Consider the following 5,868-nt stretch of genomic DNA (forward strand, 5'->3'; position numbering starts at 1 on the left):
CGCCAGCGCCCGGAATAGCCTCCCTGCCCCGCTGGCCGCCCCACGCCCCGCTGGAGCCGCCTGACCTGCCGGGCCGGGCGCGGGAGTGGGCAGCCGGGCCGTGGCGGCGCAGGGACCGGGTGCGTGCTCAGCGGCACGGGCCGCACCGCCACCGACCCTCGAGCAGCAAGGCCTACTGTGTGCAGTCCCCTGACCGGGGCGGGGGTGGGGGCGCCTACCGTGTGCAGAACACTGTCTGAACAGCCCACCGTGTGCGGACTCGCACCTACGTGCCAGCGCGCACGCGCAGACTTCCACCCGTGCAGGACCTACTGTGTGCAAGACCCACCGTGTGCAGTCCCTCTCCTGCGTGAAAATTCCCATGTGTGCAGACCCCCGTCTGCATACAAATACCCACAGAGAGCGGATGTCTTCATGCGTGCAAATACTTACTGTGCGTGGCACCAGGGTGTGTGCAGGAACCCGCCGTGTGCAGGCACAGACACGCTCGCGGATACCCATTTGTGAAGAAGTCCCCTATTTTCAAATACTCTCATCTGTGCAGGTACCCACATGTGAGTACAAAATCCTAATGCATGCACACCTGCGTTCGGGTGCACCCTGTGTGGTCATCACAAGCGTGCAACCTGTTCCAAGTTCAAATGTTCCCTGTGCAGACCGCCCACACCAGTGGATTTAGGGCGAGCAGCATTCGCGGTGCCCACCGAGAGCTGAGACCCTCTCCAGGCGTCCTTGGGGTATATGTTTCAGTTCACCCCAAACTCTGCTGTTTGAGTCTCTTCTGGCCCTGACTGCGAGGGGCTCTGACCCTGTGGGAGGAAGTGGGTTGGACACCCCCCTGCACTGTGTGGGTCTGCGGGGAGGACTCAGTCATGCAGGGTTGGAGGCAGGGCCTCCTGGGACCTTCCTGGAAGCCCAGGGGGCAGGTGCAAGGGCAGGCGGGCTCTGTGGCAGGCTGCCAGCGGGTGGCTTCCCTGAAACTGGGCACAGCAGCTGGGAGAGGTTTCCGGCGCGCCCGGCCCCACCTGGCCCCGGGCACTCTCGGCAGATGGGCGGGGCGGGCAGGCAATGCCAAGGAGGAGCCAGGCCCCAGACTGCGCATGCGCGCCTGTGCACACACTCCTGCGTGCGTGGGCCAGGCCCGTGCTAACTCTGCACCCCGTATACAAAGGCGCGTGGTTGTGCACGCACACCAGCCTGCACTTGTAGGTGACACGGGAGCCACAGAACGCAGCAATGGCTCTGGGGATCCATTTTCACCCTTGGGCTCCACAGGACAGAGATACTTTTCTGATTCACTCAGGGCTCCCTTGTCACACGTGCCAGCTGGCTGGCGCTCGGTGGATATTTGCAGAGTGAGCCACCAGATGAAGGGAAGCGTCACTTTGCAACTATGTACGGAGCATCTAGATGCACTGGGGACCTGTACATCCAGGAGCAACAAAAAGATGTAAGACATTCCAGACCCGCAGTCGGGATGAGTTCAGCTCACACTCGCCGGCCATGGCCATGCCCGTTGATCAGGAAACTGTGGAGTCCGCTTCCATTCATTCACCGCAGAAACCAGAGCCAGGCGGACACACGCAGGCCTCGCGGGTATGCACGCCGTTTTGAGCCCAGGATTAGCCCTCTTCTCTCCCTACAGTCTGTCTGCACTGTCCATCCAGCCGCCTCAGGCTCCTGACCTCCCCTCCCGAGGCCACCGGGCGTCCACCCTCAGTTTCAAGGGATTCCTCAGGCCACGGTGAGCCTCGTGCCCCACTCCCCAAACACCCGTGTTATTAGGTGGTCCCGGGGCCTGCAGTTCCCACCATCTGAAGTTCTCCTAAGGGCTTAGAGTGTTGTCTGCAGAAGGTTCCAGAAAACATGCAGCCTGAGTTGGCAGGGCCAGAGCCGTGCAGGCTGGGGGACTTGCTGAGGGGCTCCTGGATATTCCCAGAAACGATCTTTTCATTTCACATCCCGGGAAACTGAGGCCCGGAGACGGGAGGGCGTTACTGTGGAATGGGGGAGGGGAGGGGCAGACTATGAGAAGCAGATGCTTGGTCTGGGGGTGGGGGGCCCTTTTCTTCTCATCCTTTTGCAGCCAAAGCCAGGAGATTCCCACGGTTGCCTGCTGGGGTGGGGACAGGAAGGTGGGGGACTGCACAGGGAGGAGGAGGCTTGTGGGGGGGGCTGTCTGTGTCCTGGAGACAGAGAGGAGGGAGGCCCCGAAACACCCACACGCAGTTCACAGAGACCCAATCTGGGACACGCAGACATGAGTTGGCTCCTTCCCGGCGCAGATGCCCTCTTCCCAGCCTTCAGATGGGGCGCCTGGGGCCCCTGCCCTGCCTGCGAGAGTGTGAGTGAATGTGTGTAGGCGGGAGCCCACGTGTGTTTAGTGTGTGCCCCTGCACATATTTCTGGGCGTATCGGGGTGTATGTGCGTGTGTGTCGGTGTGCATGGCTGTATGTGGGTATTTGTGTCTGTGTGCATGGACATGGGGTTGTGTAGGTGTACACATGCGTGTGTGTTTGCGCGCAAATGTGTAAGTGTGTGCGCACGTGCAAACGTCGTATGTGCACGGGCACGCGAGTGTTTCTATGCATGTGTGTTTTGTATGCATGTACACACGTGTGCTTGGGTGTGCTCACACACATTCATGCATACCCATGTGCAAGCTTTTGGATGGTCTCTGCGTGTGTGTGTGTTGCAGAGGTACCGCCGGGTGCTCTAGGTGCCCCAGCCTCCAAGCTCCAGATCCAGGCCCCGTCAGTGGCACGGGCTCTGGGCTGCACCTGCACGCCGGGCCCCTGCAACTGTAGTAACAAGCCGTGGTCTGTTGTGTCTACTACACGCCGAGTGTTTTTTCTAAACACCTCACATGTGTGTTTTGAACGCTGGGTTCACTGAGGTATCGTTCACAAATAGTACAGTCATACCTATTAGGCGTACAATCCCGTAAGTCCCAACAAAAAGACGCGATTGTGAGTCCTCATGCGGTCAAGATTTACTGTAGGCGCACGGCCCAGAAGCCACCTGCTGCCCCTGGTCAGCCGGCTCTCCCCTGCACCAGCCCCTGCCCCCAGGGGGCTGCTCTGTGCTCCCAGTTCTGCCTTTTCCAGAAAGTCATAAAGACAGGATCACCCCACCTGCAACTTCCCCAGGCTGGTCGTTATACTGCGCAATGGGCTTCCACAGCGTTGCCTACCGTGTTGCATATGTAAACAGTTTGTTCCTTAAAAAGAAAAAAAAAAAAAGCTGCAATCCACATACTACAAAATTCACTCTATTGAAGAGTCTAATTCTAGCGTTTTTAGTGTTTTCACGGAGTTGTGCAGCCATCCCCTCCATCTGATTACAAAATATTTGTATCTCCTCCAGAAGAAGCTTTGTCTCCATCAGCGGTCACTCCCCACCCCCTCCCTTAATCCTAACCCACCAGCTCCTGTCGGTGGCTGTGCCCACCCTGGACGGCTCAGGCAGGTGCACTCACACTCTGGCGGCCTTCGATGTCTGGTCGCCTCCCTCCCTTTAGGCTTGTCAGGGTCAGTCCCTGTGCACTGCCCACTCCTGCTCCATTGTGGGGGCGGCAGCCTCGGTCTACCCTTCCGCTGGGCATGGCCGGCGGGGTAGTTCTCAGGCTTTGGTAATTAGGGATAAAGCCTCCGGGAACGCTCCCCCCGGGCTGTGGTGTGGGCCTAAGTTTTCGCTTATCCCGGGTACCGGGGTGGGGGTGGGGGGCTCCTGGGCCCTGTGATGAGCACACACCTCCGTCCATGGACTCACGGACTCCTCATAATCTCGGAGTGAGCACTATGATTAGATCCACTTCATGCATAAGCAGAGTAGACGCTCCCACTGATCTGTCTCACCGCTCCCCCCCTGCAGACAGCAGGGGCGCCGCACCCACCACCCAGCACAGGCCCTGCGGGGCCGCGCGGACGCCCAGGCCTCCCCCACGCACGCAGGGCCGCACGCCCGCCACGCCCCGCACCCGGGAGCAGACGCTGGCGGGGCCCGCAGACCCAGACGTGCGGCAGACACACTGGGATTTGTTCATCTTTCCAGCCAGCCCGTCTCGTCCTCACAGTAATTAGCTCCCAGACTGGCGGGGAGACAGGGAACGGGCTCGGAGTCATCGCTGCGGCCCCACGCCCACAGGCCAGGGCCCCCGGCAGTGTGTGTGTGTGTGTGTGTGTGTGTGTGTGTGTGCGCGCGCGACCCAGCACCGTGTGCGTGTGCGCGCGTGTCAGGGCTGGTGTCGCACACTGGCCCTGCAGTGTGGCCTGGCTTCCCACCCCCTCCCGCCGCGCCTTCCACGCGCGATCGTGCCCCGCGGGGAGCCGCCGTCCCTGCGGGCGCCCGGGCCCCGCGCGCCGGTGGAGCGTGTGCGCGCGCGCGCGTCCCGGCCGCGTGGGGTGGGCTCCGCGCCCGAGCACGCCCCGCCCCGCCCCGCCCCTGCCCGGGCGCCGCCGGAAGAGCTGCGGCGGCGGCGGCGCTGGCGTCACGGGTTTCCACGGGGGCTCCGCGCGGGGGCCGGGATTCCCTGGCGCAGGAACGCCCGTGACGGCCGCGGCGCCGGGAGGCCGGACTGGCCGGGGGTGACGTCAGCGCCTGCGCTTCTGGAGCCGCGCGGGCGGGAGAGGGCGCGGGGGGAAAGGGAGTCCGGGCCCCGCGCGCGCTGCACGGCCCCCGTGTCGCGGATGCGGACACTGAGGCCCGCGGGCGGTCGCCTGTGCCGCTTCCATCAGGCGCTCAGCGCGGCCGCTGTCGCAGTGCCCCCTCAGGGACCCGAGAGCCCCCTCCCTGCTCCAGAGGGAGGGCCCAGCGCCTTCGGGGCTCCGGACCCGCAGGGGCGCGGCGGCCCGGCTGTCCTGCAGCGAGAGGGCTCGCGGAGGGCCTGCGGGCGCCCCGGCGCCACCCGGCCAGTCGGCCGCTCGGGCCAGACCTGTCCACACTGCTGGTCTCTCCCCAGCTCTGGCCGCTGCGGTGGCCAGAGGCGGTGCCCACGTCCGAGCCAGGGCTCCCCACTCCCCGCGCCCCCCGGCTGCCCGGCGGGGTGTGCCCACCGGTGGCTGCCTCGGTGCTGAGGCCTGGGCCAATGGACTAAAAATAGCTTGGGCGGAGAGGAGGGCTATTTTTAGCCGAGTGGCGGGCCCTCCCAGTTCCCGGGTCAGCGGCCACTGGGCCAGGACGGGAGTGGGGGCTTGGGGATGGGAGGATCCCTTCGCAGGGTCCCCACCCCTCCTGGGCGTCCCCACCTTCCAGACCCCGGGGCACAGCCGGCGCTGGGGAGGGGCGCTGGGCGAAAGAGCCTGAGGGGGACAGATAGCCTTGGGGGTGGGGGAAGGGTTGCCCGAGGCCGCCTTTCCTCAACACAACCCCATCCCCCAGCTGCCCTGCCTTTTGTTGGGCTGGAGGCGGCTTTCTATTTTGAGAAGGTGTTGGAATAATTTCCCTGGCTATTTTTAGCCGGTTTGGGGATTCCTCCACCCAGACTGGCCACCCGCCTCCTCCCTGGGGCCCTCCTCCTCCTCCCCACTGACCCAAGGCCTGCGTCAGCTGTAAAGGGCACACAAGGACACACAGCCCCCGGCCCCCCAGAAGGGCATCTCCTTGGGGCAGACTTGGGGCGGGGAGACCCCCCTCCCCCCATGTTTCCTGGCTGCGGAGGGAGGGGGAGCTCTCAAGGGCGTTCCCACGTTCCAGGTGAGCCGGACATTCTGGCCTCCAGGAATCCATGACAGGCCGCAGCTGAATTCCATCTCCAGGGCAGGGCGGGGCTCCCCAGTCTCTGACCTTTCACCTCCTTTCAGGGTGTGACGGGTCTGCCCCGCCTGGGGCCTCCCGTGTCCCCCAGAGGAAGATCTGCTTGGTGAGGG

This window comes from Mustela erminea, chromosome 1 (assembly GCF_009829155.1).
Source record: "Mustela erminea isolate mMusErm1 chromosome 1, mMusErm1.Pri, whole genome shotgun sequence".
NCBI classification, from domain to species: domain Eukaryota; kingdom Metazoa; phylum Chordata; class Mammalia; order Carnivora; family Mustelidae; genus Mustela; species Mustela erminea.